This window comes from Tenrec ecaudatus, chromosome 11 (genome assembly GCF_050624435.1).
Source record: "Tenrec ecaudatus isolate mTenEca1 chromosome 11, mTenEca1.hap1, whole genome shotgun sequence".
In the NCBI taxonomy this organism is placed as follows: Eukaryota; Metazoa; Chordata; class Mammalia; order Afrosoricida; family Tenrecidae; genus Tenrec; species Tenrec ecaudatus.
The window spans coordinates 99,953,868-99,969,135 of NC_134540.1; the positions used below are offsets into that span (position 1 = coordinate 99,953,868).

The following is a 15,268-nucleotide window of genomic DNA, read 5'->3' on the forward strand; positions in this document are numbered from 1 at the left end:
ATGGAGTGTAACCCGTGGAACTGATACCTTCAGCATATTCATTTACTGATGGGCATGACTACAGGTAAGAAGAAACAGCTCTAACATTCTGCCAGTGACCAGAACTTGGAATGTTCAAAGTTGGTATCTAGGGAAATTGGAAACCACCAAAATGAAATGGAATGCATATCCTACATAGCAGTAAGCTGAAATGTACTGGTATTGCTTGTTTTAAATCAGAAAATCATATAATTTACTGGGAATTTAAAAAAAATCAAAAGAAATGGGACATTGAAAAATCAATCATGAAGTGCAATGATCTCTGTTATAGGATTATAGCTATCTGCCGACAAAAATTCCAAACAATACATTTGTTATTTGAATTTATGCATTAAGCAAAAGAAAATTATGAGATTAAAGAATTCTACCAACCACTTCAGTTAGAAATTGATTAACCATTCAATTAAGAGGCATTGATAGTTAGTTATTGGTAATTGGAATGCAAAATGTGGAAACAAAGAACATGAAGTATTATTGGAGAAGAAAATGAAGAACATGAAGTGATACTTACCTGGCAGGGGAGATACCATGATCACGAAGGTGGTTTTCCCAGGGCGAGGCTTATCCATTGCACTCCGGATGTGCTGACCCCTGCGATTTCCCCAAATGTGGGAAACTCGACTGCATAATTTGTGGTAGTGGGGGACTGCGTTCGCGCTCTCCCCTGAAAAAAAAAAAAAAGAACATGAAGTGATTGGAAAAATATCAACTTGGTGATAGAAATAAAGCTAGAGATCGCATGACAGAATTTTTTGAGACATTTGTTCAAAACAAATACTTTTTTCAACAACAAAGAAGGCAACTCTACAAATGGTCGTCTCCACATAAAACACCCAGAAATCAACTGGACTCCATCTGTTGAAAGAGACTCTGCAGAAGCTCAATATAAGCAGCTAAAACCAAGCCAAGTGTTAACTTTGGAAAAGACCACCAATTGATCATTATGTAAGTTCAGGTTTAAGCTAAAGAAAAATAAAACAAGTTCATGATAGCCAAAGTATGAGTCTATCCCAACTGAATTTGGAGAACAGCTTAAGAACAAATTTGACACATTGAACTCTAATGACAGGAGAACTGATAAGCTGTTGGGAGGACATTAAGAACATCATTCGTGAAGAAAGCAATAGGTCATTCAGAAGACGAGAAAGTAATAACAGCTCTGAGAGGATGTCAGAAGCGACTCGGCAACTTGCTCTTAGAGTGCTATTGAAGAAATGATGAAGTCTAATGCTAAACAGAAAATATCAAAAGGAAGCTCGAAAAGACAAAGTAAACTATTAAAATAAAATGTGCAAAGATCTACAGTTAGAAAGCCAGAAAGGAAAACACTCAGCATATCTTAAAAGGAAAGAACTCAAGAAAACATTTAAATCCTGAATTGCAATATTCAGAGATTCCATGGGCAAAGCATTGACGTAAACATGCAGTAAACATCTGAAGAAGATGGAAAGAATACAGTCACTGTACCAAAAAGAACTAGTCACAATTCCACCATTTCAAGGGGTAGCATGTGAACAAGAACCAATAATACTGAAGGAAAAAGTTCAAGCTGCACTGAAAGCACTAGTCAAAATCAAGGTGCCCAGAATCAATGGAATATCAATTGAAATGTTTCAACAAGCTGACAAAGCCATGACAGTACTTACTAGTATGCCAGGAAATTTGGAAGACAGCTACTTGGCCAATTGACTGGAAGAGATCTACATTTGTGAATCTGAAGAAAGGTAACCCCTAAAAATGCTCAAATTATAGAACAGTATCATTAATATCACATGAAAGTAAAAATTTGCTGAAAATCATCCAACAATGGTTGCAGCAATATATTAACAGAGAAATTCCAGAAGTTCAGGACAGATTAACAATAACAAGTAAGACAAGGGATATCATTGCTGATATCAGATTGATTTTGGCTCCAAGCAGAGAAATACCAGAAAACTATGCTTACTTGTGATTATCGAGGGAAACACAGGGTTTTTCCTGGGTGTAATAGATGTGAAAAAGGTAATGAAACAGTCAGTTAACTATAGGTGGTTTTCATATTCTTATTCTCATGTTATGAGCTGTCTTATTTTTCTTTTGTTATATTATGAAAAAATATTTGACCAAAAGTTACACACACGGTCAGTCTAACTCCCTGGTGCTCATATTTTTAATGTTTTAGCAATTGAACTTAGAAAAAAATCCAGATCAACAAACTAAGTCATATTCATATTAACTGACACGAATAGATGCAATTCCACTTATTTTTCATACCATTGAAACTAGAATCATAGCTCAGAGGAAAATGGTCATCTGAGCATCTCCACACGACACCTCCCATTTAATGATTATCATCTTTGATGTCACGAAGTAGCTCTGAATATGGCAGCAGGAACACAGCAAGCACATAGTTTGTTCAGTAACATTAGCCTTTTGTGAAAATATTTCCAAGTGTTTCTGAAAGCAAACATTTCACCACGATACCAGTGCAATTAAAAATTTTTAAGTATTTAATGGTACAATAAAGCAAAATTACTCAAAATAAAATTTCTTTATATAAGTTTATGAATATATATATCCCCAAAAATTCCCAAAGAATGCAAACATGCTACATCGAGTTGGAGCTACTCGTCACAACCCTGGAAGAGAGGAGACATGTCCTTGTGGGTTTCTGTCCTGAGTAGAAAGCCTCCTCTTTCTCAAGCAGATGAGGATTATTGAATTGTGCTTTTGGGGCAAGCCACCCAACACATAACCCACGACACCATGTGGGCTCGCTTGCACGCTCTCTAAATACACACGTGCATTTAATACTTATTTTTATGTTTATAAGATAAAATGAGTACAGAAGGGAAAGCTATCTTAATTTTTCAGAATCAGTTTGATTTACGTTATGAAAACAGTATTCTGGGTGTTCTAGGGTCACTTAAACATTCTTAGCTGAAGAGAATATTATATCTTAGTATTTATTAAAACAGACTACATGCACAATTTAGAGTATTTTAATAATATAATTTAACTGAATGCACTCTCACCTAGATAAAAAGATGTGAATACTTCAAATAATAATTGCTATAATCAATTTAAAGTGACCTTTGTATTATTATGCTATGCCAATAATATTGGAAATCTATTAGTCTAATGGGTTATGAGTTGGCCTGCTAACTGTAAGGTTGGCAGTTCTAAACCATCAACTGCTCCATGGGAAAAAGATGAGGACTTCCACTTCCATAAAGAGTCACAATTTCAGAAACCCATAGGGGCAATTCTATCCTGTCTTCTAGGGTCATTATGAGTTTACCTGAGGGCAGTGAGATTGCTTTCTGTGAGAGGATGTCCAATTGTCTACAAATAGGTTTTGGGTTTCCACTCTGGCCCCTCTTCTTCATATAGATATAATTGTGATCATCTGATACCTGATCCTGTTGAACCTTGTGATCACACAGGCTGTTGTGCTTCTTCAATGTGGGCTTGCTGCTTCCCTGTCAGATGGCTGCTTGGTTAACTTCAAGCCTGTAAGACCCTAGGAATTCTATCTTTAAATAGCTGGGCACCGTCAGCTTTCTTCACATTTGCTTATGCACCCATTTGTCTTCGGCAATCATGTCAGAAAAGTGAATATCACGAAGTGTCAAATTGTTAGAATAAAGTGTTCTTGTGTTGAGGGAAGATGTAAGTAGAGGCCCAAAGGCCATCTGTTACCTTGATACTTTAACTTATAAATATATGTATATCCTATACTCTTATCCTTTTATATTAATAGATGTGCATAAGTATATGCCTATATTTATACCTCTATATATGTTTTTTCCTCCTAGTTCTTTCCTCTGTCTCCTTTTAACATAATACATTTTATGAAAGCATAAGTCTTCTCTCTTTAATGAATATGTCTTGTATTCCATATATTTTCTTTGAATAAAGGAAGGAATCTATTATTTAAAGTTTTATTTTCTTATTTATTTACAATAATTAATTTTATTATCAATTTAAAATATGTTATGCATCCTTAGCTTTTATATTTACACTGCCTATACCACTTTTTTCCATTGTGCTCCGGGCTCCCCAGCATGGCTGGATACCTAACACACTGGTATGATTCACAGGAAGGGCCTGTCTTGAGTTCAGAGTGGATACTACCCAACCCACTCCCACACTTGCCTGAGTTCCTAGTGGCAAACCCCACTGCTCACCACAGCTCTCCACTCCCCAACATTCCCCAACCCACCATCCCAGTCCCACAATCACCTTGCCATTCCCCTGCATATAGCCTTTGAATCCTAGCTACATGACTCCCTGACTGGTCGGGAATTTTGTCATACTGTGGTAACTGGTGCTTTGCTGTGGTGCTAAAAGACATGTCACCGGTATTTCAAATGTCAGCAGGTTAACCAAAGTGAACAGATTTCTATTAGAGCTTCCAAACGAACAACTGTGAAGAAGGAAAAGTCTTTCCATTTCAAAGAAACTCTATTTGATAGCATTGAAACTTTGCCAAGTACGGAAAACCAAATGAACAGAAGCTGAATATTATCAGACTTACTTTCAGAAGAGGAGCCTCTCCTAGGGGGTTGATGGGGCACTCAAAATGTGACTAAGGAAGAATTGTCATCTCAAAGTAGAGTGGACCATACTCTGGGACCGTTGTTTGTTGTTTGAAGATGACACAAAATGAAAAGAATCACCTGAAAACATCAATTAATAATTGGAACCTTGAATGCATGAAATATGAATCTAGGAATACCGGAAGTCTTTTAAAATGATATGAAACACATAGAGATTGATATTATAGGCATTAGTGAGCTGAAATAGACCAGCATTGGCCATTCTGAATCAGAAAGTCCTATGGCTTACTATACCAGGATTGATGCAATCAAGGGGGATGACATGGGCATTTAAAGAGCTATCTTAAAGTGCAATGTTGTCTGTGATAGGAAAATGTCTCTCCACATACCAGGAAATCCAACCATTACAACTCTCGTTCTAATTATGTACCACGCACTAAAGCTAGTGATGAAGACATGGAAGAATACTACCAATGTCTTAAGTCAGAAACTGATCAAACTTGTAATCAAGATGCATTCAAAATTATGGATGATAGAAATGCAAAAGTTGGAAACAAAGAAGATGGAACAGCTGGTGGAAAATGTGGCCTTAGTGATAGAAAGGAAGATGGAGATCACATGTTAGAATTTTCAAGAACAAGGATTTGTTCATAGCCAATATTTTTTAACAATGTAAGCGATGACTAAATGCATAGATTTCTCCAGAAGGAAGACACAGAAATTGAATGGACCACATCTGTAGGAAGAAATTATGGGAAAACTCAATATCAGCAGCTGATTCAATAACAATCAGGCCTGGCCTCACTGTCAAACAGACCATCAATTGCTCATTTGTAAAGTCAGATTGAAATGGAAGGATATACATACAAGTCCAAGAGAGCCCAAATAAAACTGGGAATCTGTTTCGCCCAATTATGAAAGCAACCACTGAGAATTTACTTAGAACCAGAGGGGTAAAAAGAATATTGAATTTTGAAGGTTTAGTTAATGTTTGGTACTTGTCTGCTTGTGAGAAAGGAGAAAAATATGCTAGTAAAAAGGAATCTCATGCCTATAACTTGCTTCTAGTTCTGCATCTACAATAAATTTTGGAATCCATGACTTATTTTCAAGCCTTTTCAGATCATAAGCCTGAAGCTCTTGAAACAATTTTTAAATCGATCAGCATTGCTTTGAGAACTGGGGCTACTATGAACTTATATTTGTGGTTCATCAAGAGTAAAAAATAATTGAGAAAACTAAAAGTAAGAAAAATGTGGAGGGCAACAATAGAGTCTGTGGGAACTATGAACCCCGGGGCACTGTACTGTGACTGCATTAATATTGGAGGGCTAATCCAAGGATGAATATTTAGAATAATGACCAAGGTGACAAGACTGGATGCATGATAACCAGAAACATGCAGCAGTAGAAATTAGTTTGGTTGCGAAAAGTAATGAAATAAAAATAAGTAAAAAAAAGTAAGTGATAGTTTTGTGTTGTAAATGCAGTGATGTAATTTAAGAGACTGCATTAACAAAGATAGAGCATTTTAGAGCCCATTTGAATACACAAAAACAGAGAATGGAAATATAGAAAAATATATTCTCTAAAAATGTAGAAAAAATGCTTGAAGAAGAACTTTATAAATTGGCATCATTGAGGGGATTGGAAGAGTGGAAATAGCAAGCAATGACAGAGAAGTTATGTTCTGAAAGGTGGAAGGACACCTGGGTGAAATAGAATGAAGGAGAGAATTTCACTGCAATAAGTGATATCAGAGGCCATCATCCCTGACCACCTCTGGATTCCCCATAGTGAAAGGACAGAGCTAAATCATGGCTTCACATTTCATCTCGCTTTATCTTCTCTTGACCCCAACCTTTCTTCCCGTGTCACCCTACTTTTATACTGAGATCAAAAATGCATTACAGTGGCATTGCATTACATCACAGAAAATACTCACTATATATGTGTGTGTATATATTGGAATAATGACTAGGCCACCACAAGTCAGGATAAGTAATAGTAAGGATACCATCATTGGTTCACAATAAGATCTCTCTAGTGTAACCAAGTCCCTGGGCCGTAGACTGATCCATGTAGTCCTTGACGTCTGCCTCTTTGGACAAGGAAGGCCACCAGTTTCCTGTCTCAAAGTTCCATAATCTCAGAGCGTTTCGTTCTTGCTCCCTCACATAGTCTCCATGCTCCCGTGCTCTGATCTTGGCTGCCTCATCTCAAACAGACAACTGGAGCGTGCTGTTTTGATGGCCTTGCATTTTCTCTCTTTGTCATGACTCTTATCCACAGAGGAATGGCTTTGATGGAGGGGTGGCTTTGTCTTTTAGCAGACCATACCCTTAAGGACACAAAGGGTGGTGACTAAAGCCACGCGTTTTAGTAAAATCGAGTGTAACTTTACACTCCGCCTTAATCCTGCAGCAGAGAAAGTCCGCCAACATGGGATTATAGGCACAGACACTGAGTCCAGAATTATATCATATAAGGAATCAATGACTGTTACGCTTGCTGTTACATGCTTTTGAGTCAGTTTGGATTCATAGTGACTTTATATAACAGAAGAAAATATGGCCCTGTCCTGTGTCATCCTGACAATAATTCTTAGATTTGAGCCCATCAATGAAGCCACTGTGGCGATCTATCTTCTTGAATATCTTCTTATTTTTCACTGCCCCACTCCTTTATCAAGCACGATGTCCTTTTCCAAGGAATAGTCTCTCCTGAGAACATGACCAATGTACTTGAGATGAAGCCTCGCTATGCTTACCTCAAAGTAGCGTTCTGGTTGCACTTCTTCCAAGACAGATCTGTTTGTCCTTTGGGCAGTTCATGATACATGCAATAATCTTCCAAAGGACCATAACTCAAATGGACCAATTCTCCTTCAGTCTTCCTTATTCAATGTCTAACTTTCACATGCATATGAAGCAATGGAAAATCTCATGACTTGGATCGGGCGCAACTTATTCTTCAAGGTTAAATCCTTGCTAATCAAATTTTTTAAGAGATCTGGTGCAGCAGGTTTACCCAATGCAAGACACCCTTTGATCTCTTGAGCATTGATTGTGGATCTAAGTAAGCAAAACCTTGATAATTTCAATCTCTTCTCCATTTAACATGATGTTGTCTATTAGTCCAGTTGTGAGGACTTAGGCTTTCTATATATTGAATTTTAATCTACACTGAAGACTACAATCCTTGATCTTCACCATCAAATGCTTCAAATCCTCCTCACTTTCAGCAAGCAAGGTTATGTAATTTTCATATTACATTGGTGTGTTATTAATAAGCCTTCCTCCAATCCTGATGCCATCATCTTCTTCATATAATCCAACTTCTCTGATTATTTGCTCATCATCAATATTGAACAAATGTGGTGAAATGCTGCGACCCTGATCCATAACTATCTTGATTTTCAGCCACGCAGTATTCCTTTGTTCTGTTCAAAAGACTTCTTTCTTTGCCCTCGTCCAGGATAGGCGTAGCACAATGAAGAGTTCTATAAGTCCCATTTTCCTCAAAACTATCCACAGTTTGTTATACAGCTGAATGGGATGCATAGTCAACAAAACCTAACTGGATATATTTCTGGTATTCTCTGCATTCAGCAAAAATCTATCTGCTGTCAGCAATGATACTTCTTGTTCAATGTCCTCTTCGGAATCTGGCTGCAATCTGTGGCAGCTCCCTGTCCATACACCTCTGAAACCATCATAAATGGTCTTCAGCAAAATGTTACTTGAATGTGATATTGATGATGCTGTTTTATAATTTGAGCATTCTGTTGGTTCACCTTTGTTTGAAATGGTGAAGATACTAATCTCATCCAGCAGACTGCCCAGGTCTTCCAAATTTCTTGGCATTGACTGCTGTGTGTTTCCAGGGTTTCATCAGCTTTTTGAATCTTTCTAATTGGTAGTCTGTCAATCCCTGGAGCCTTCATTTTGCTAATGCTATCAGTGCAGCCTGGACTTCTTCCTTCAGAATCATTAGTTCTTTATTGTATAATATCTATTGAAGTTTTGTGGTACACTGATTCTATGCATTCCTTTCAGCTTCTTTTTTTTGGAAATTCCTATATTGTTCATATTTTGCCATATTAGGGTTGCAAAACAGAAAGAAACACATCTCAGGCCAGTTCCCTCATCACAATTGCTTCTATGCGTGAAACCATTTTTACAACCATTGTGTCAATCCATCTCCTTGAGGGATTTCGTCTTTTTCACTGCCCCTCTACTGTACCAAACGTGATGTCCTTCTCCAGAGACAGGTCTCTACTGACAAAATGTCTAAAAAATATAATATGGAGTCTCTCCATCCTGGTCTCTAAGGAGTACACTGGCCATACTTTTTCCAAGACAGACTTGTTTGTACTTTTGACAGTGCATGATACTTTTAATATTCTCCATCAGCACAACAATTCAAATGTATCAGCTATGTGTACAGAATCTTTCAATATTATGACATAAGGCTTAAATTTTTCTCTTTAATTCTTTCAGCTTGACATATGAGTTTGTCCTTCCTTTTTGGTTTTATAACACCAAATATTTTCACATGTCATTATAATACTTTACTCTGATTTCTCAAGCAGCCCTTTGAAATGTTCCTTTTAGCTCTTTTACGTCATTTCTTTCATTTCCTGTAGCTATTCTACAGTCGAGAGCAAGTTTCAGAGCTTCTTCTGACATCCATTGTATTTTTTCATCCTTTCCTGTCTTGCTTTCTTCATGTATGATGTTGTCCTACAAGGCAACAGGCCTTCTTCTGTCAGTAGTGTTCAATGTCAAACCTATTCTTGAGATATTTTCAAAATTCAGGTGGGATATACTCAAGGTTGTATTTTGGTTTTCTTGCACTTGTTTTATTTACTTTCTTCAACTTGAACCTGAATTTTCCTATGAGCAGTTGATCATCTGATTGACAGTCAGACCCTGGCCTCATTTTAGCTGTGGGTATTGAGCTTTTCCGCTATCTTTTTGCACAGATGTAGTAAACTTGACGCCTGTGTATTCCACCTGGAGAAGTCCACTTGTATAGTCATTATTTATGTTGCTGAAAAATGATATTTGTGATGAATTAGTTAGTCTTGGAAAACTCTATTACATGATCCTAAGCTTGGTTTATATCAATAAGCAAGGTCAAATTTTCCAACTATTTCTTTGTTTCCAAAATTTGCACTTCAGTCACGTATAGTTAGTGATGCATTTTGATTTCCTCTTTGATCAAGTTCATATTGAAGAAGTTGACAGAATTCTCCAACACTAGTTTCGTGGTAAGGAGCCCTGATGGTGTTGTGACAATCCCACAGGTTGTCCTGGTGGCGTTACGGTTGTGCATGGGCTGCTAACCTCAAGGACTGCTACCTCATAAAGAGTGACAGCCTTGGAAATACACAGGGGCAATTCTGCCCTGTCCTATAAGATAACTATGAGTCAATATTGACTGGTGGGCAATGAGGTGTTGTTTTGTCTTTTTCACTTTAGTGGTTCGTGCATGAATTTGCACAATAGTTGTATTGACCTGATTTTCTGGTTTGCATGTAGATATTATTCTGTCACAGACAGAATTGACCTTCAAGATGGATCTTGAATGTTGTTTTTGAAGATGTACGGACACCGATCCTCTTGAATAGTCATTCTCGGCATAATAATAATCAGCTTTTCTGATTCAAAATGACTAATCTTAGTAAATTTTAACTTAGCATAGAATATTGATCTTTATGTGATCCATTTGATGTTTCTTGACTTTAAATTATTCTAGATTCATATTTTGTACATTCCAAGTTCCAGTTATCAATAGATGTTTTCAGCTGCTTCTTCTCATTTTGAGTCATGCTCCATCAGCAAATGAATGTCCCCAAAGCTTAACGCTATCCATGTCTTTATAGTGGGCTATACTATAGGAAGGCCATTCTTCTTCAGTAATATTTTGAGTGGCTTCCAACCTGAGTAGCTCATCTTTCAGCACTATATCTGAGAGTGTTCCACCACCAATCCTGAGGGTAGGGTTCTAGCAGTTGAAAATGACCCACTGCAATTCAAAAGGTTATCAGAGGCTAATCCCTCTGAATTGGACGCATCTATTCCTTCTTTATAGTCTGTTCTCAGTCTGGAAGATCTGCTGGAACCTGTTCCTCTCGGGTGAACCTGCTTGTATTTAAAATTCCAGTGACAGCTTCTAGCACTGTCTGACGAACTGACAGACAAGTGGTAGATCACATGATGTATATGCATCATCATTCAAGGTCTCTTCTGATACACTGCCTAAGGGAAAAGGTCATAAATATAGGCTAAGTTAAAATGGAATTCTTACTTACATTGCATGAGTTGTTAAAAATGTAGCCACATTTTAATTGTCATTTTGTCTCTAGTATGATATATTTGGAATCTGAAGGTAAATTTATAGTTGCCTATTATTTTTTTATAAATGGAATCTTCATTTATTTATTGTGTAATTTCCTGTATCTGCATTTTTACATGGCTTATTATGGAAATTCTTCCTAATAACAGACTTTTGTTGAAAACATCTATGCTACTCTACTCCAAGTTAGACTTAGAGGTGATATTTAGGGATTTACTTTCAATATTGTGATTTATGTATTATTCTTTTGCTTCTATCATCCCCTCACATATTGCAGCACATTTTAAGGTAACTTTCTAAGAATAGTGACTGGAGGAAAATTTTTTGACTTTCAAAAATATTGAAAATATATTATGCCTTTACTGTTGATTAATAATTTATTTGAATGACATAGAAATTTAGATAGGAGATACTTTTCTCATAACTTAGAATGGAAATATACTTTCCTCCAACTTAATCAAAATGTATTTATACAGAAAATCATAGTGATGATGAAAAAATACTTGCAATAAAACCAGAAATGTAGTTCAGAAGAACCTAAGTGTTTCAATTGAAGATTTTTGTTTATTTCCCCACAATACATGGATTAGTTGTTTCTTCATCTTCTCGGAATGTTGGTCTACATCTTCTTGATAACTGAGTAGTAGATGACATATTTTTGTTTTATATTATTTGGCATTGTAAATTGACATAGGCTTAACAATACATGGTCACTAATTAAATCCACTTATTAGAATAATGTATATCCTTGTATAACATACATATGACTGGTTCTGCATGAACTAAAATATTCTGTGAAAAAAGTAATGTGAAAACATTGTTTAATTTAACTTTATTTTACTTGAGGTCACTTTTTTAAAGCATGGAACAAAATATTGTGATATATCTGAAATTAGTTTTACTCAACTGTCATAGTTCTGAGCAGATATAAATATAAAGGGGCTTCAGCTGGTTCATGGAAAAAATGTATCATATTTTAATTCTACTTTTCCATGAATTTTCTGAAGCAAGACAAACTGTTATTACTTAGCAACCAGATATTGCTAATGGTGTATCTGGTATAACTAAGGGGAAATTTTGAATGGGACATAGCACCAGAAAAATGCTCATGCAAGTCCCCAGATAATGTGGATACACCCATCTCAATAAGAAGCGGGTTTTCATACCAGAAACATTGACAAGATACCAAAGGGAAGAAACCAAGAGCAAAAGCTTGGGGATTTGTTGAAAAAGTAATTTATTTTTGGATTCATGCCATCTTTGAAAATCTTTCCCAAGGCAATAAACATTAGAGACTTTTATTATCATTTTCCCAGTCTTGGGCTTCTCAGGGAATCTGATAGCTGGTTTCACTGTAGCCCGGGGCTGCTTTTATGACTTCCTTCAGGAAAAGTGGCCCTGATTTGCAATAAAAATCACAAGGTTAATCTGGCACTTGGCATTTCTTTTCCCTAAAGAGTCTTATTCTTGCACCAAATTATATATATTTTCATTCTCTACCATACTCATTAATATTTATTTAATTAACATCTTACAAACGATTGCTTATTCTGTCCCATATTTTCTTCAATAGACTCAGGGCTTTTATGTCTGGGGCATTATCTCCTATAACTCCTCTGGTAGTTTAGTCAGAGTAAGCTCATTTTCCATCTCATTAATATCCATTTTTAATGAGATCTATAGCAAATTGTTCACATAGTCAAAGTTGTCTTAACCCAATCTACACAATGTTGCTTGTAGCAGTACGACAGCTTCTGGACAAAGGCTATTATTACAATAAGAGTCTTACTATTCTTAGCAGAACATTACAAAGAAAGGAAAAACAAAATCTATAAATGCTGCTTTATGCTCTAAAATATCTCATTTCCTAAGTATAAATTGGTAATCTTAGAAAAGTTAATATATGTGTAAAGAATAAAATATGGTTTGTTTTAGAAATAGAACATTTATTTTTATGTATTTTACTTTCATAATTTTTATGCCTTAGAAAGATAATAAAAGATGTAAATGTAAGTCAGATAAGAACTGAAATACCCTCTTTCTAATGGAAAGAAAATTAAAGAGTGAAAAATATAACTGTTTATCATTCATTCTTGACAAATACAAACTTCATCTATGTTATGCGTTTTGATCAAAGGAAGATTAACCAAGTCACAACCACTCTAAATGTTGTTGCTGGAGACAGGTTTGAAACAGTAGACCAAAGACTTGCAAAAATCGGAAGACTTGTGAGAGGAAAGGCCAGGTTACTGCTTTCTGGAAGTTAGAAATTTCAGGAATTCCAGGAAGATGCATCTGATGGCCCCAGCTGCCTGAAGCATCAAAGTGGTTCAAGAGAAACTTCGAAACGCAAAAAACTACCATAGATGATATGAGATAGCTGATCAGCATTGTTCATTAATCTCTTTTCTATAACATTATTTAAAATCCAAGCGATCTTAAAGGATGGAGCATTCTGACTTTTCACTGTCAAGGATGAAAAGGCCGGTGCCAAGGGCATGACAATGATACTACAGCAGACAATCCTGCAGAAGGTCATCACAATGAGACATTGATGGTTGCTCTGCATTTGTAATTATTCTAATTTTAAATTATATTTTATTTTAAAGATAAGAAAATTGTAGTTCATAAAATTTTAGTGGCATTTTATGACTTGAAAATAGTATTTGCTATGGCATGTGTATAATATGTGATCATATATAATGCATTATGCATATGCATGTGTATGTACATGTGTTTGCATATGTGTGTAAACATATGTATGTGTGTGTGTGTTCACATATCAAGAAAGAGACTGAGATTGGGAGAGGGAGAAATGTGAAGATCAAGAGTCCCTGGTTGGTACTCATAAGCGAAATGTTGATATTTCAAACTGACCCAGGAGCCCCCAGATGAAATTTCTAGTGATCCAATTCCACAAAACTAGAGCCAAGAAAACACTATGGGACAATCCTTTTCTGTAACACGTGGAATCACTATACATAAAAGACAACGTGTCTAATTCTTAGAGAGCAGAAAATCAGCACAGACAGCATGGATTTGGAGAAAAAAAGCAGAGTCGCACATTTGGAAGGTTATAGAAAATCTTTGTTTAGAGTTTGCTATATTCTATACATTATTTAAGTGTTTATAGAATTAGTTCATTTAAGTTCCTCATCAAGTTAGCCCTGACCCATAGCAACCTTATACTCAACAGAATGAAACATTGACTGTGCTTCCAGCAGCCTCATAATTATTCCTATGCTTGAGCCCATTCTTACAGTCATTGTATCAATCCATCTCCTTGAGAGCCTTCCTCTTTTTTGCTGCCCCGCTACTTTACCAAACATGACGTCCTTCTTCAGTGGCTGGTCTCTCCTGACAGCACACCCAAACTATGCAAGATGAAGTCTCGCCAGCATGACCTGTAAGGAGCACTCTGTCGTACTTCTTCCAAGAGGGAGGTCTGTCTATTTAGCAATCCATGATGCTTTCTCCTCTGAAACCACACCTTAAATGCATCAATTCTTCTTCGATCTGCTTTATCTGATGTCTACCTTTCACATGCACACAAGGTCATTTAAACTACCAGGGCTTGGGTCAGGTGTGCAACTTTGTCCTCACAGAAACACCCTTGCTTTCAATACTCTAAAGAGGTTTTCTGGGGCAGGTTTACATCATTTCACTTGTCTTTTGATCTCAGGACAACTTCTTCCATGAACATGGGTTGTGGACAGAAACAAGACAAAATCCTTAACCTTTGCAACCTTTTCTCCATCTGTCAGGATGCCGCCTGTTTGTTCAGTTGTGACGATTTGGGTCTTCTTTACATTGAGTTGTAATACATACTGAAGGCTTCAGTCCTTGATCTTTATCAGCATTTTACATTTAAAGGTAAAAAACAGGGTACAAAAATGTTACATGCTGAAGTTCACATGAATAAGTAGGAAAGCCAGATATTGAAGCCACACAGCGTGCTTCAATTGCCTCTAATATTAACTGGTATGTTTTGCTCACTTCTGAATGGATTTGGTTTGTGTTTCAAGATTAATAAAGGGTGACCACTGAGTTTTAAGCAGTGACATAGCGCAGTGTGCTTTTACTTTTCCAAGTATACTTGTGGCTTCCATGCAGCAAACGAGTACAGTGACGCCAGCAAGAATGAAATGGACAAAGGATGGCCATGATTGCAAATTGGGTCAAAAACTAGGGTGGCTAGAATAGAGGTTTGCAACAGAAAATAGAGATAAATAGTAAGTTGGTTTAACAATTAATTGGATAACGAGGACAGTTATTGAGATAGGAAACACTACACGAAAGAAGGCAAAAGCATCACATTTAATTAT

General features: G+C 36.5%; 1 non-coding gene across 1 annotated transcript; it reads left to right on the plus strand.

The window, feature by feature from the left end:
- The first annotated feature begins 542 nt into the window (after positions 1-542).
- LOC142461742 (U1 spliceosomal RNA) lies at positions 543-706 on the plus strand. The gene has a single exon (XR_012786941.1). It is a non-coding gene; the product is annotated as a U1 spliceosomal RNA (small nuclear RNA).
- The last annotated feature ends 14,562 nt before the right edge of the window (positions 707-15,268 follow it).